The sequence below is a fragment of the Pristiophorus japonicus genome, chromosome 11 (genome assembly GCF_044704955.1).
Source record: "Pristiophorus japonicus isolate sPriJap1 chromosome 11, sPriJap1.hap1, whole genome shotgun sequence".
NCBI lineage: Eukaryota > Metazoa > Chordata > Chondrichthyes > Pristiophoridae > Pristiophorus > Pristiophorus japonicus.
Window position 1 is genome coordinate 216,302,968 of NC_091987.1, and position 15,131 is coordinate 216,318,098.

The window sequence follows — 15,131 nt, forward strand, 5'->3', positions numbered from 1 at the left end:
ACTGCGTTAAAGGCGCTATATAAATACAGGTTGTTGTTGTAGGTGTTCAGCAAGTTATTATTTAAATGGAGAAAGATTGCAAAGTGCTGCAGTACGGCGGGACCTGGGGGTCCTTGTACATGAAACACAAAAGGATAGTATGCAGGTACAGCAAGTGATCAGGAAGGCCAATGGTATCTTGGCCTTTATTGCAAAGGGGATGGAGTATAAAAGCAGGGAAGTCTTGCTACAGCTATACAAAGTATTGGTGAGGCCACACCTGGAATACTGCGTGCAGTTTTCGTTTCCATAATTTACAAAAGGATATACTTTCAGAGAAGGCTCACTCGGTTGATTCCAGGGATGAGGGGGTTGACTTATGAGGAAAGGTTGAGTAGGTTGGGCCTCTACTCATTGGAATTCAGAAGAATGAGAAGTGATCTTATCGAAGCGTATAAGATTATGAGGGCGCTTGACAAGGTGGATGCTGAGAGGATGTTTCCACTGATAGGGGAGGCTAGAACTAGAGGGCATAATCTTAGAATAAGGGGCCGCTCATTTAAAACTGAGATGAGGAGGAATTTCTTCTCTCAGAGGGTTGTAAATCTGTGGAAGCTGGGACATTGAATAAATTTAAGACAGAAAGACAATTTCTTAAACGATAAGGGGATAAGGAGCTATGGGGAGTGGGCAGGGAAGTGGAGCTGAGTCCATGATCAGATTAGCCATGATCTTATTGAATGGCAGAGTAGGCTCGAGTATGGCCTACTCTTGTTCCTATTTCTTATGTTCTTATGATAGGATTGATTATTGCATCGATCTCTCGAACTGAAATTTACACAGCACAATCTCATGTGTTCACAACCGTACAATGCTACTGCTTAAACTACACACCTCACCGCGTTACTTGTACATGGTGTAATTGTGACAAAAATGACAACTCTCTCTCCATTCATATACAATGTTTATGAAACACAATTATATCAACATGACGCATGGTTTAAAGGACACCTAACAGCAGTTAAAAAAACGTAACAATTGCAACAAATAAATCCTCATAAATCTGCTGCACTCTCAATATTGCATCACATTGCTTTTTTGATGTATATTATGGACCTGGACTTGGGTATACAGGGCATCATTTCAAAGTTTGCAGATGATGCAAAACTCGGAAATGTAGTGGACAATGAGGTGGATAGTAACAGACTTCACGAGGGCACAGACAGACTGGTTACCACATTTTAGGAAGGATGTCAAGGCCTTATACGGTTATGAACAAATGAGATCGTACTGTGTAAATTTCAGTTTGAGAGATTGATGCAATAATCAATTCTATCAATCAATGCTAATCATAGATCCTAGTGATCAATACAGAACACTAACAACTTGCAATTATTCAGCTTTAAAATGGTAAATGTCCCAAGGCGCTTCACAGGAGCATGATGAAGACTGAGCTATATAAAAATATATTAGGACAGGTAACCAAAGGCTTTGTCAAAGAGGTAGGTTTTAAGGAGGAGAGAGAAGCAGGAAGGTGTAGGGAGGGAATTCCAGATGATAGGGCCTCGGCAGCTGAAGATATGGCCGTCAATTGTGGAGTGATGAAAATCGGGGATGCAGAAGAGGCCAGAATTGGAGGAGCGCAGAGATCTCGGAAGGTTGTGGGAATGGAGGAGGTTACAGAGATAGAGAGGGGCAAGGCCATGGAGGGATTCGAAAATAAAGGTAAGAATTTTAAAATTGAGGTTTTGCCGGACCGAGAGCCAATGTATGTCAGCAAGCACGGGGTGATGGGTGACCGGGAATTGCGGTGAGTTTGGATATGGGCAGCAGAATTTTGGATGAGCTCAAGTTTATGGAGGGTGGAAGGTGGGAGTCCGGCCAGGAGTGGGTTTGAATAGTCGAGTCTAGAGGTAACAAAGGCGTAACTCCAACTACCCGCCTTGGTTTCGTAACCCTTCATCAGATCCTGGTCCTCTGTGCAAGAAGCTCCTGTGTTTTTGGTGCATTCTTGTTGACTGTGGATTGCATTGTTTTCTCGGAGTGTTTATATTGTGTTCAACTTGCATTAGTGCTGCTCTTATATTAAAGTTCTCCATGTAATAACATGGAGTGCCTGCCTTCATTAATCTCGGCCTCCGCAAGAAGCTATGCAATTTCACTTTACTCCCACTGGCTATGAACTCACGGTTTAGTAACTTTATCTTTACTGGATTTTACAGGACTCAATAAATCATTTACTCTCACACAGAAATCTTTCCAATTGGCACCAGGCAACGATGTCCAGCTCCAGTGCGGCTGATGAACACACAGAAAGCCCAGTTAATGAAACGGAACAATTTGTGTTCAAATCTGCAGAGCCTTTGTACAATAGACACCAGGTTTGTTTATCTCCATTCATTCACTTTTCTTTCTCACCATCTCTCGGATATGTCACACTGTTCGCCCTGTGTACACCAACAGTTGTTGTAAAACATGTATTTCCATTCCAGAATATTGTCCCAGTTAGATTATGCCAGTACTTGCCACAAAACCCTATGGTTACAGGGCAGAGTGCAGGTTATGTTGAGTATAAGGTATGGTAGCATGGTTATTTTACTGGATTGTAATCCAGAGGCCTTGTCTAAAAATCCAGAAAATGCAAGTTCAAATCACCATGGCAGTTTCAGAATTTGAATTAAATTTTCTTTTCAATCTGGAAATAAAAAGTTGGATCAGTAAAAGTGACCAAGAAGCTGTCATATTTTCATTAAAACAAACAATTGGTCCTTTGGTGAAGGAAATCTTCCGTCCTTACCTGGTCTGGCCTATATGAGCCCAGTCCCACACCAATGCGGCTGACTCTACTGCCCTCTGAAGTGGTCTCGAAAGCCAAACAGTTGTATTGGGAACATAGGAACAGGAGGAACAGGATTTAGCCCCTCGAGCCTGTTCTGCCATTCACTTGGATCATGGCCAATCTGTATCTTAACTCCATCTACCCATCTTGGTTCCGTAACCCTTAATATCATTGCTGAACAAAATTCCATCAAATTTTCCATAAATGCCAGCCTCGTCAGTGACACCCATATTCCGAGAATTTTTAAAAAATGTATTCGTTGGAAGGAGAGTATATTCAGATTGGGGAGAAGGCAGCATAATGAAAGTCACATTTTCCTTATCCCAAATCTCCCAGTGATTCTATAACCTGTTCACACTTCCAATCGCCTGCTTTTTCAAAGCATTATTTGGGTTGGCTCTATTGGAATTAATGGGAAGGGACCATCTCGACTGGGATAATAGGGAATAGCCAGATCAATGGGAATAGGGAGACCATCTCTACCCAGATTAATGGGACAGGGTTGGCTCAACTGTATTAAATGACTAATTGAACAGATAAGAGTGGGACAGGGCTGCTCTATGGGGATTAAAGGGCAGGGTCAGCTCAGTGGGACTAATGGGATGAAGATGGTTTTATTGGGATTAATAGTAAAATGGTGGGACGTGCACAGTAGTGAAATGGTTTATGGCATTAGAATAGCAGAACCTTGAGCTCAAATCCCACCGGGGCAAGTTGCGAAATGGTAATTTGTGGCTAGCTCCAGAGAATATTACCACAAAGATTGCCGGATTGGTGCAAGAATCCAAATAGTTCACGAAGGCCCTCAGGGAAACAAACTGCCCACCCCTACCTGGTCTGGCCTACACGTCATTCCAGCCTCACACGATGTCGTTGACTCTTAATGGGCCAAAAGTTGCGGTCGGAGGCCTCCCGCGGGCAGACTCCTCTGACCAAATTTGTTTTAACGAAAGTAACTGGAGGTCCTGGAGGAACGAACGCTAACGGTCCGAAGTCTCGATGTGCAGCCCAGTGCAGAGGCCCACGCATCTCAGGAACATAAGCGTTACCTTCACGGCCAGGGTTTTCAATATAAAAATATGTAATAACATTTATTTTTTCTATCTTTTAAAAGTCTTACGCTGGTAAAAGCAAGTCTAATGCCTGCTTTTACAAGGCATAAGAGTTTGAAGGGCATTTGCTGGGCAAGAGTTGGGCAAATAGCCCAAATCTCTGCCCGCGAAGGCCCTTCTCCCGGGGAGGCACACGAGCTGTCAAAAATCTTGACAGCTCGCAAGTGCTGGGTTTAGGCACATGCGTTTCACTCACCTAAACCCGGCACTTGTGGGGCCTCTTCGGGTGCGTGCGCACATTGTATGCACCTGGAAAGGCCGCAATTTACGGCCTAATGTCATGGTGCACCGAGGAATGGGCAATAATTACTGCCTTGTCAGCGTCACCCACATCCCAGACGCAAATATGTTAAAAAAAAAAAGGATTAATGGGAAAGGGTTGGCTCTTCTGCATGTCAGCTTTCGCCTCGGGGTTAGAAGGTTCAAGCCCCATTCCAGCAACTTGGGCACATAATCTCGACTGACGCTCCAATGTAGGACACTGGAGGATACTGCACCATTGGAGGTGCTGCACTTTCAGATGAGACGTTAAACTGTGGCTCCATTTGGATTGAAAAGATCCCACAGAACTATTCGAAGAAGAGCAGGGGAGGTCGCCAAGTAACCTCGCCAATATTTATCCTTTAACCAACATCAGTAAAAAAAATAGATATATGGTCATTAATCTCATTGATGTTTGCGTGACCTTGTCGAGAGAAAATTGGCTGCCACGTTTCCTACATTACAACAGTGACTACACTTCAAAAGCACCTCATTGGCTGTGTAGAGCTTTGGCGTCCTGAAGTTGTGAAAGGCGCAATGTAAAAACACAAGTCGTTCTTTCCTTCCTTCCTGGAATTAGTTGGACAGGATCAACTCAACAAGATTAATAACTCCATGAGCTGTTTTCACTGGGATTAATAAGGCCATGGCTATGTGAATGGCCTTAGTGAGAAAATATGGCTCTGAAATCTGGTATTACGGGTGAAGGCTGCCTGCTACATATAAAAAAATGTACAGCAGGTCAATGAACATCTGTAAAGAGAAAAAGTTTTTATATTTTGAGTGCACACTCATGCACTATTACGAATGAAATTTATTACATAGGATATACAGCACAAAAATAGGCTATTTGGCCCAACCAGGCCATGCCAATGTTTATGCTCCACTTCAGCCTCCTTCTGTCTTTCCTCATCTAATTCTATCAGCATATCCTTCTATTCCTTTCTCTCTCATGCAACTATCTAGCTTCCCCTTAAATGCATCTATGCTATTCGCTTCAACCACTCCCTGTGGAGCGAGTTCCACATTCTCACCACTCTCTGGATAAAGAAGTTTCTTATGAATTCCCCATGGGATTCTGCCCCATTAATCCCAGTGGAAACAACCCATAAAGTTATTATATAGATGATAAAATTGGAGAATGACAGATTGCAAACTAACTTCAACTTGGAAAACATGATCACCTCCAAACTCAGGCTTGGACAGACATTTCCATTCCCTCATGGTTGCCGGGCCAATCTGTGGGAGCACCATCAGCGCGGTGACTGCAGCGCTTCAAGGAGCAGGCTGCCGCCACCTTCTCAGGGTGAACAGGGATGGGTGATAAATGCAGCTTTAACAGTGTCGCCCACATCGTGAGCTGAAATTAAACGACGGTCGTGAACACTGACAACGCGGCGGGGCATCATCAATGGTGACGTCCCACCCTGGCGCTATTGACACCGCGCTATTTAGTTTAGGATAGACATTTATATAATCCCCTTTCACTGTCCCAGGATGTCCCAAAGTGCAATACAGCCAGTGAAGTACTATTGGAGTGTAGTCACTGTTGTAATGTGGGAAACGCGGGAGCCAATTTATGCACAGCAAGCTCCCACTCACAGCAATGTGATAGTGACCGGATAATCTGTTTATAATTATGTGGATTGATAGATAAATATTGGCCAGGACACCAGGGATAACTCCCCTGCTCTTCTTCAAAATAGTGCCATGGGATCTTTTACATCCACCTGACAGAGCAGACGGGGCCTCGGTTTAACGTCTCATCTGAAAGACAGCACCTCCAACAGTGCGGCACTCCCTCAGTACTGCCCCTCCGACAGTGCAGCACTCCCTCAGTACTGCCCCTCCGACAGTGCAGCACTCCCTCAGCACTGCCCCTCCGACAGTGCGGCACTCCCTCAGTACTGCCCCTCCGACAGTGCAGCACTCCCTCAGCACTGCCCCTCCGACAGTGCGGCACTCCCTCAGTACTGCCCCTCCGACAGTGCGGCACTCCCTCAGTACTGCCCCTCCAACAGTGCGGCACTCCCTCAGTACTGCCCCTCCGACAGTGCGTCTCCCTCAGTACTGCCCCTCCGACAGTACGTCTCCCTCAGTACTGCCCCTCCGGCAGTGCGGCTCTCCCTCAGTACTGTCCCTCCGACAGTGCGGCTCTCCCTCAGTACTACCCCTCCGGCAGTGCGGCACTCCCTCAGTACTGCCCCTCCGGCAGTACGTCTCCCTCAGTACTGCCCCTCCGACAGTACGTCTCCCTCAGTACTGCCCCTCCGACAGTGCGGCACTCCCTCAGTACTGCCCCTCCGACAGTGCAGCACTCCCTCAGTACTGCCCCTCCGACAGTGCAGCACTCCCTCAGCACTGCCCCTCCGACAGTGCGGCACTCCCTCAGTACTGCCCCTCCGACAGTGCAGCACTCCCTCAGCACTGCCCCTCCGACAGTGCGGCACTCCCTCAGTACTGCCCCTCCGACAGTGCGGCACTCCCTCAGTACTGCCCCTCCAACAGTGCGGCACTCCCTCAGTACTGCCCCTCCGACAGTGCGTCTCCCTCAGTACTGCCCCTCCGACAGTACGTCTCCCTCAGTACTGCCCCTCCGGCAGTGCGGCTCTCCCTCAGTACTGTCCCTCCGACAGTGCGGCTCTCCCTCAGTACTACCCCTCCGGCAGTGCGGCACTCCCTCAGTACTGCCCCTCCGGCAGTACGTCTCCCTCAGTACTGCCCCTCCGACAGTACGTCTCCCTCAGTACTGCCCCTCCGACAGTGCAGCACTCCCTCAGTACTGTCCCTCAGACAGTACGGCGCTCCCTCAGTACTGCCCCTCCGACAGTGCAGCGCTCTCTCAGTACTGCCCCTCCGACAGTGCAGCACTCCCTCAGTACTGCCCCTCCGACAGTGCGGGGCTCCCTCAGTACTGCCCCTCCGACAGTGCGGCGCTCCCTCAGTACTGCCCCTCCGACAGTGCAGCGCTCTCTCAGTACTGCCCCTCCGACAGTGCAGCACTCCCTCAGTACTGCCCCTCCGACAGTGCGGGGCTCCCTCAGTACTGCCCCTCCGACAGTGCGGCGCTCCCTCAGTACTGCCCCTCCGACAGTGCAGCACTCCCTCAGTACTGCCCCTCCGACAGTGCAGCACTCCCTCAGTACTGCCCCTCCGACAGTGCAGCACTCCCTCAGCACTGCCCCTCCGCGGGCACGGGCGGGTGGGCGGGGCGCGTGCTGCTGTGGGCCTCAGGACCGCCCCCGGTCGCCATGGTGACGGTCAGCTGACCCAGCGGCGCCAGTTCAAACCCCCAACCGTCAGTGGGCGGGGCCGGCACAGGCCGCAGGCTCGGCGCGTTCCAGCTCCAGCTCCGCTCTGTTGCCGCCAGGCTCCCACCCGCGGCTCGGTGAGGGGATCCCCGCCCGGCCCCGGCCCCGGCCCCGGCCCCGCCCCGGATACTGAGCGGGAGCTGTACGTTATTTTTAAAATTAAAATTTCGGTGGTTTCATTTGCCTGAGGGTGCGGAGACTGGTGGGGGCGTGGTTTAGGGAAGGAGGAGGGGCGTGGTTTAGGGTGAGGGGTGTGGTTTAGGGGAGGAGGAGGGGTGTGGGTTAGGGGTGTGGTTTAGGGGAGGAGGAGGGGCGTGGTTTAGGAGAGGAGAAGGGGTGTGGTTTAGGGTGAGGGGTGTGGTTTAGGGGAGGAGGAGGGGTGTGGTTTAGGGTGAGGGGTGTGGTTTAGGGGAGGAGGAGGGGTGTGGTTTAGGGTTAGGGGTGTGGTTTAGGGGAGGAGGAGGGGCGTGGTTTAGGGGAGGAGGAGGGGCGTGGTTTAGGGTGAGGGGTGTGGTTTAGGGGAGGAGGAGGGCGTGGTTTAGGATGAGGGATGGGGTTTGGGGAAGGAGAGGTTTGAGGTGAGGGGTGTGGTTTAGAATGAGGGATGGGGTTTGGGGAAGGAGGGGTTTGAGGTGAGGGGTGTGGTTTAGAATGAGGGATGAGGTTTGGGGAAGGAGGGGTTTGAAGGGCGGGGTGTGGTTTAGGATGGGGTTTGGGGAAGGAGGGGTTTGAGGTGAGGGGTGTGGTTTAGGATGAGGGATGGAGTTTGGGGAAGGAGGGGTTTGAGGTGAGGGGCGTGGTTTAGGATGGGGTTTGGGGAAGGAGGGGTTTGAGGTGAGGGGTGTGGTTTAGGGTGAGGTTTGGGGAAGGAGGGGTTTGAGGGGCGGGTGTGGTTTAGGATGGGGTTTGGGGAAGGAGGGGTTTGAGGTGAGGGGTGTGGTTTAGGATGAGGGATGGGGTTTGGGGAAGGAGGGGTTTGAAGGGCGGGGTGTGGTTTAGGATGGGGTTTGGGGAAGGAGGGGTTTGAGGTGAGGGGTGTGGTTTAGGATGAGGGATGGAGTTTGGGGATGGAGAGGTTTGAGGTGAGGGGTGTGGTATAGGGTGAGGGATGGGGTTTAGGGTGAGGGATGGGGTTTGGGGAAGGAGGTGTTTGAGGGGCGGGGTGTGGTTTAGGATGGGGTTTGGGGAAGGAGGGGTTTGAGGTGAGGGGTGTGGTTTTGGGTGAGGGATGGGGTTTGGGGAAGGAGAGGTTTGAGGTGAGGGGTGTGGTTTAGGGTGAGGGATGGGGTTTGGGGAAGGAGGGGTTTGAGGGGCGGGGTGTGGTTTAGGATGAGGGATGGGGTTTGGGGAAGGAGGGGTTTGAGGTGAGGGGTTTGGTTTAGGGTGAGGGATGGGGTTTGGGGAAGGAGGGGTTTGGGGAATGAGGGGTGTGGTTTAGGATGAGGGATGGGGTTTGGGGAAGGAGAGGTTTGAGGTGAGGGGTGTGGTTTAGGGTGAGGGGTGTGGTTTGGGAAAGGAGGGGTTTGAGGGGTGGGGTGTGGTTCAGAATGAGGGATGGGGTTTGGGGAAGGAGAGGTTTGAGGTGAGGGGTGTGGTTTAGGATGGGGTTTGGGGAAGGAGGGGTTTGAGGGGTGGGGTGTGGTTTAGGGTGAGGGGTGTGGTTTGGGGAAGATGGGGTTTGAGGGGTGGGGTGTGGTTCAGGATGAGGGATGGGGTTTGGGGAAGGAGAGGTTTGAGGTGAGGGGTGTGGTTTAGGGTGAGGGGTGTGGTTTGGGAAAGGAGGGGTTTGAGGGGTGGGGTGTGGTTTAGGGTGAGGAGTGTGGTTTGGGGAAGAAGGGGTTTGAGGGGTGGGGTGTGGTTTAGGTTGAGGGATGGGGTTTGGGGAAGGAGGGGTTTGAGGTGAGGGGTGTGGTTTAGGGTGAGGGATGGGGTTTGGGGAAGGAGGGGTTTGAGGTGAGGGGTGTGGTTTAGGATGAGGGGTGGGGTGTGGTTTAGGATGGGGTTTGGAGAAGGAGCGGTTTGAGGTGAGGGGTGTGGTTTGGGGATGGAGGGGTGGGGTTTGGGGAAGGAGGGGTTTGAGGTGAGGGGTGTGGTTTAGGATGAGGAATGGGGTTTGGGGAAGGAGGGGTTTGAGGGATGGGAGTTTTGAAATATTGGGACAGAAGGAGTGGGAGCACTCGGTGTGATTGAGTCTTGGTTTTAACCCAGTGCAGCGGCAGAGAGGGGCTAGAGTGAAATAGACTTGCATTTATAGAGCGCCTTTCATGACCACCAGATATCCCAACATGCTTTACAGCCAATGAAGTACTTTTTAAAATACTGTTGCAATGTGGGAAACTCAGCAGCCAACTTGTGCACAGCAAGCTCCTAAAATAGTAATGTGATGATGACCAAATAATGTTTTTTCATATGTTGCTTGAGTGATAAATATTGGCCAAGACACCTGGGAGTAACTCCCCTGTTCTTCTTCGAAAATAATGCCATGTGATCTTTTACCTGAGTGAGCAGATGGGGCCTCGGTTTAACGTCTCATCTGAAAGACAGCACCTCCGACAGTGCGGCGCTCCCTCAGCACTGCCCCTCCGACAGTGCGGCGCTCCCTCAGCACTGCCCCTCCGACAGTGCGGCGCTCCCTCAGCACTGCCCCTCCGACAGTGCGGCGCTCCCTCAGTACTGCCCCTCCGACAGTGCGGCGCTCCCTTAGTACTGCCCCTCCGACAGTGCGGCGCTCCCTCAGCACTGCCCCTCCGACAGTGCGGCGCTCCCTCAGTACTGCCCCTCCGACAGTGCGGCGCTCCCTCAGCACTGCCCCTCCGACAGTGCGGCGCTCCCTCAGCACTGCCCCTCCGACAGTGCGGCGCTCCCTCAGCACTGCCCCTCCGACAGTGCGGCGCTCCCTCAGCACTGCCCCTCCGACAGTGCGGCGCTCCCTCAGCACTGCCCCTCCGACAGTGCGGCGCTCCCTCAGCACTGCCCCTCCGACAGTGCGGCGCTCCCTCAGCACTGCCCCTCCGACAGTGAGGCGCTCCCTCAGCACTGCACTGGAGTGTCAGGCTAGATTTTTTGTGCTCAAGTCCCTGGAGTGGGACTTGAACCCACAACCTTCCAACTCAGATGCATGTGTGCTACCCACTGAGCCCCGGTTGACACTGCTGAACACGATGAGTTATGAGTTTCATTGGAATCCTGAGTAGAATAGTATTCTAGAGAGTTGGTAAAAATTGTGACTGTTGGGAGGATGGGAGTAAGGAATTTTGTTCCTGGATCTGAGGAATCTAAAAGCGTCGCCAGATGTGAATAATATTCAAGATCTGGGTACATGGCTAAATATAGAGAGAAGAGTTTTACTAAGACAGATTGCTGCATTTATTTAGAACCAAATAAGTTTACAGCACAGAGGGAGGCCAGTTGGTCCATTGTGTCTGCTGGCTCTGTGTTTGGACTAATCCCACTGGCCTGCTCTCTCTCCATAGTTGTGTATCTCCCTCAGCTTGAAATATTTACCCAACTGTCCTTTAAAAGATGCAGTACTCTCTGCCTCAACCACTCCCTCGACAAAGCATTTAATACTCTAATCAGCATCTTTCTTAGCCTTTCCCTTAATCTCTTTTCGTGATGATTTTAACTTGATTCTTTGTCACTAACTCCCTAATCGCAGGCAGTAAAAAAACATAGAAACATAGAAAATAGGTGCAGGAGTAGGCCATTCGGCCCTTCGACTGCACCACCATTCAATATGATCATGGCTGATCATTCAACTTCAGTACCCCATTCCTGCTTTCTCTCCATACCACTTGATCCCTTTAGCCGTAAGGGCCACATCTAATTCCCTTTTGAATATACCTAACGAACTGGCCTCAACAACTTTCTGTGGTAGAGAATTTCACAGGTTCACAATTCTCTGAGTGAAGAAGTTTTTCCTCATCTCGGTCCTAAATGGCTTACCCCTACTCTTAGACTCTGACCCCAACATCGGGAACATTCTTCCTGCATCTAACTTGTCTAATCCTATCAGAATTTTATATGTTTCTATGAGATCCCCCCTCATTCTTCTAAATTCCAGTGAATATAAGCCTAGTTGATCCAGTCTTTCTTCATATGTCAGCCCCGACCTCCCGGGAATCAGTCTGGTGAATCTTCGCTGCATTCCCTCAATAGCAAGAATGTCCTTCCTCAGATTAGGAGACCAAAACTGTACACAATATTCAAAGTGTGGTCTTACCAAGGCCCTGTACAACTGCAGTAAGACCTCCCTGCTCCTATACTCAAATCCTCTCGCTATGAAGGTCAACATGCCATTTGCTGCCTTCACCGCCTGCTGTACCTGCTTGCCAACTTTCAATGACACCCAGGTCTCGTCACCATTCAGATAATATTCTGCCTTCCTGTTTTTGCCACCAAAGTGGATATCCTCACATTTATCCACATTATACTGCATCTGCCATGCATTTGCCCACTCACCTAACCTGTCCAAGTCACCCTGCAGCCTCTTAGCATCCTCCTCACAGCTTACACTGCCACCCAGCTTAGTGTCATCTGCAAACTTGGAGACATTACATTCAATTCCTTCATCTAAATCATTAATGTATATTGTAAATAGCTGGGGTCCCAGCACTGAACCTTGCGGTACCCCACTAGTCACTGCCTACCATTCTGAAAAGGACCCGTTTATTCCTACTCTTTGCTTCCTGTCTGCCAACCAGTTCTCTATCCACATCAGTACATTACCTCCAATACCATGTGCTTTAATTTTACACACCAATCTCTTGTGCGGGACCTTGTCAAAAGCCTTTTGAAAGTCCAAATACACCACATCCACTGGTTCTCCCTTGTCCACTCTACTAGTTACATCCTCAAAAAATTCCAGAAGATTTGTCAAGCATGATTTCCCATTCATAAATCCATGCTGACTTGGACCGATCCTATCACTGCTTTCCAAATGCGCTGCTATTACATCTTTAATAATTGATTCCAACATTTTACCCACTACTGATGTCAGGCTGACCGGTCTATAATTACCCGTTTTCTCGCTCCCTCCTTTTTTAGAAAGTGGGGTTACATTAGCTACCCTCCAATCCATAGGAACTGATCCAGAGTCTATAGACTGTTGGAAAATTACCACCAATCCATCCACTATTTCTAGGGTCATTCCCTGAAGTACTCTGGGATGCAGACTATCAGGCCTGGGGATTATTCGGTTTTCAATCCCATCAATTTCCCGAACACAACTTCCTGACTTATATAGATTTCCTGCAGTTCCTCCTTCTCGCTAGATCCTCGGTCTCCTAGTATTTCCGGAAGGTTATTTGTGTCTTCCTTAGTGAACACAGAACGAAAGTATTTGTTCAATTGGTCTGCCATTTCTTTGTTCCCCATTATAAATTCACCTGATTCTGACTGCAAGGGACCTACGTTTGTCTTCACTAATCGTTTTCTCTTCACATACCTATAGAAACTTTTGCAGTCAGTTTTTATGTTCCCTGCAAGCTTCCTCTCATACTCTATTTCCCCCCCTCCTAATTAAACCCTTTGTCCTCCTCTGCTGAATTCTAAATTTCTCCCAGTCCTCAGGTTTGCTGCTTTTTCTGGCCAATTTATATGCCACTTCCTTGGATTTAACACTATCTCTAATTTTCCTTGTTAGCCACGGTTGAGCCAGCTTCCCCGTTTTAATTTTACGCCAGACAGGGATGTACAATTGTTGAAGTTCATCCATGTGATCTTTAAATGTCTGCCATTGCCTATCCACTGTCAACCCTTTAAATATCATTTGCCAGTCTATTCTAGCCAATTCACGACTCATACCATCGAAGTTACCTTTCCTTAAGTTCAGTACCCGAGTCTCTGAATTAACTGTGTCACTCTCCATCTTAATGAAGAATTCTACCATATTATGGTCACTCTTCCCCAAGGGGCCTCGCACAACAAGATTGCCAATTAATCCTCTCTCATTACACAAGACCCAGTTTAGAATGGCCTGCTCTCGAGTTGGTTCCTCGACATATTGGTCCAGAAAACCATCCCTTATACACTCTAGGAAATCCTCCTCCACCATATTGCTACCAGTTCGGTTAGCCCAATCTATATGTAGATTAAAGTCACCCATGATAACATAGAAACATAGAAAATAGGTGCAGGAGTAGGCCATTCGGCCCTTCGAGCCTGCACCGCCAATCAATAAGATCATGGCTGATCATTCCCTCAGTACCCCTTTCCTGTTTTCTCTCCATACCCCTTGATCACTTTAGCCGTAAGGGGCCATATCTAACTCCCTCTTGAATATATCCAATGAACTGGCATCAACAACTCTCTGCGGCAGGGAATTCCACAGGTTAACAATTCTCTGAGTGAAGAAGTTTCTCCTCATCTCAGTCCTAAATGGCCTACCCCTTATCCTAAGACTATGTCCCCTGGTTCTGGACTTCCCCAACATCGGGAACATTCTTCCTGCATCTAAACTGCCCAGTCCCGTCAGAATCTTATACATTTCTATGAGATCCCCTCTCATCCTTCTAAACTCCAGTGGATACAAGCCCAGTTGATCCAGTCTCTCCTCATATGTCAGTCCTGCCATCCCGGGAATCAATCTGGTGAACCTTCGCTGCACTCCCTCAATAGCAAGAGCGTCCTTCCTCAGATTAGGAGACCAAAACTGAACACAATATTCCAGGTGAGGCCTCACCAAGGCCCTGTACAACTGCATTAAGACCTCCCTGCTCCTATACTCAAATCCCCTCGCTATGAAGGCCAACATGCCATTTGCCTTCTTCACCGCATGCTGTACCTGCATGCCAGACTTCAATGACTCTGTGTCTTAACGCGAGGAGCATTCGTAATAAGGTGGATGAATTAACTGCGCAGATAGCTGTTAATGGATATGATGTAATTGGGATTACGGAGACATGGCTCCAGGGTGACCAAGGCTGGAAACTCAACATCCATGGGTATTCAATATTCAGGAAGGATAGACAGAAAAGGAAGTGGGGTAGCGTTGCTGGTTAAAGAGGAGATTAATCCAATAGTAAGGAAGGATATTAGCTTGGATGATGTGGAATCTGTATGGGTAGAGCTGCGGAACGCCAAAGGGCAGAAAACGCTAGTGGGAGTTGTGCACAGACCACCAAACAGTGGTAGTGAGGTTGGGGATGGCATCAAGCAGGAAATTAGGGATGCGTGCAATAAAGGTACAGCAGTTGCATTTATGAAAGGGAAATCATGCTCGACGAATCTTCTGGAATTTTTTGAGGATGTAACTAGCAGAGTGGACAAGGGAGAGCCAGTGGATGTGGAGTATTTGGACTTTCGAAAGGCTTTTGACAAGGTCCCGCACAAGAGATTGGTGTGCAAAATTAAAGCACATGGTATTGGGGGTAATGTACTGACATGGATAGAGAATGATCAGCCATGATATTGAATGGTGGTACAGGCTCGAAGGGCTGAATGACCTACTCCTGCACCTATTTTCTATGTTTCTATGTTGCACGCTGCATCTCAGGAGAGTGTGTCTCCAATCTGCTTCTCCTCTGCCTGGGTCTGCCTCGCGGCACTACTACACTGGGAGACGGTGGGACGCTGGGTGTTCCAGAGCGGGAGGCGCGGGCTGGGATGGTGCAGCCCTGGGTCTTGTAT

At 49.4% G+C, this 15,131-nt stretch overlaps 1 protein-coding gene across 4 annotated transcripts in view; it reads left to right on the plus strand.

Annotated features, from left to right (window-relative positions):
• The first annotated feature begins 2,194 nt into the window (after nt 1–2,194).
• ten1 (TEN1 subunit of CST complex) overlaps nt 2,195–15,131 on the plus strand; it is a 33,009-nt gene continuing 20,072 nt past the window's right edge. For 3 of the 4 annotated variants that reach the window (XM_070893173.1, XM_070893172.1, XM_070893175.1), the window contains exon 1: nt 7,501–7,644. The gene's annotated coding sequence lies outside the window, so the exon portion shown is untranslated. Of the gene's footprint in view, nt 2,361–7,500; nt 7,645–15,131 lie in introns of those variants that run through there. The other variant, XM_070893174.1, reaches the window with a different exon arrangement.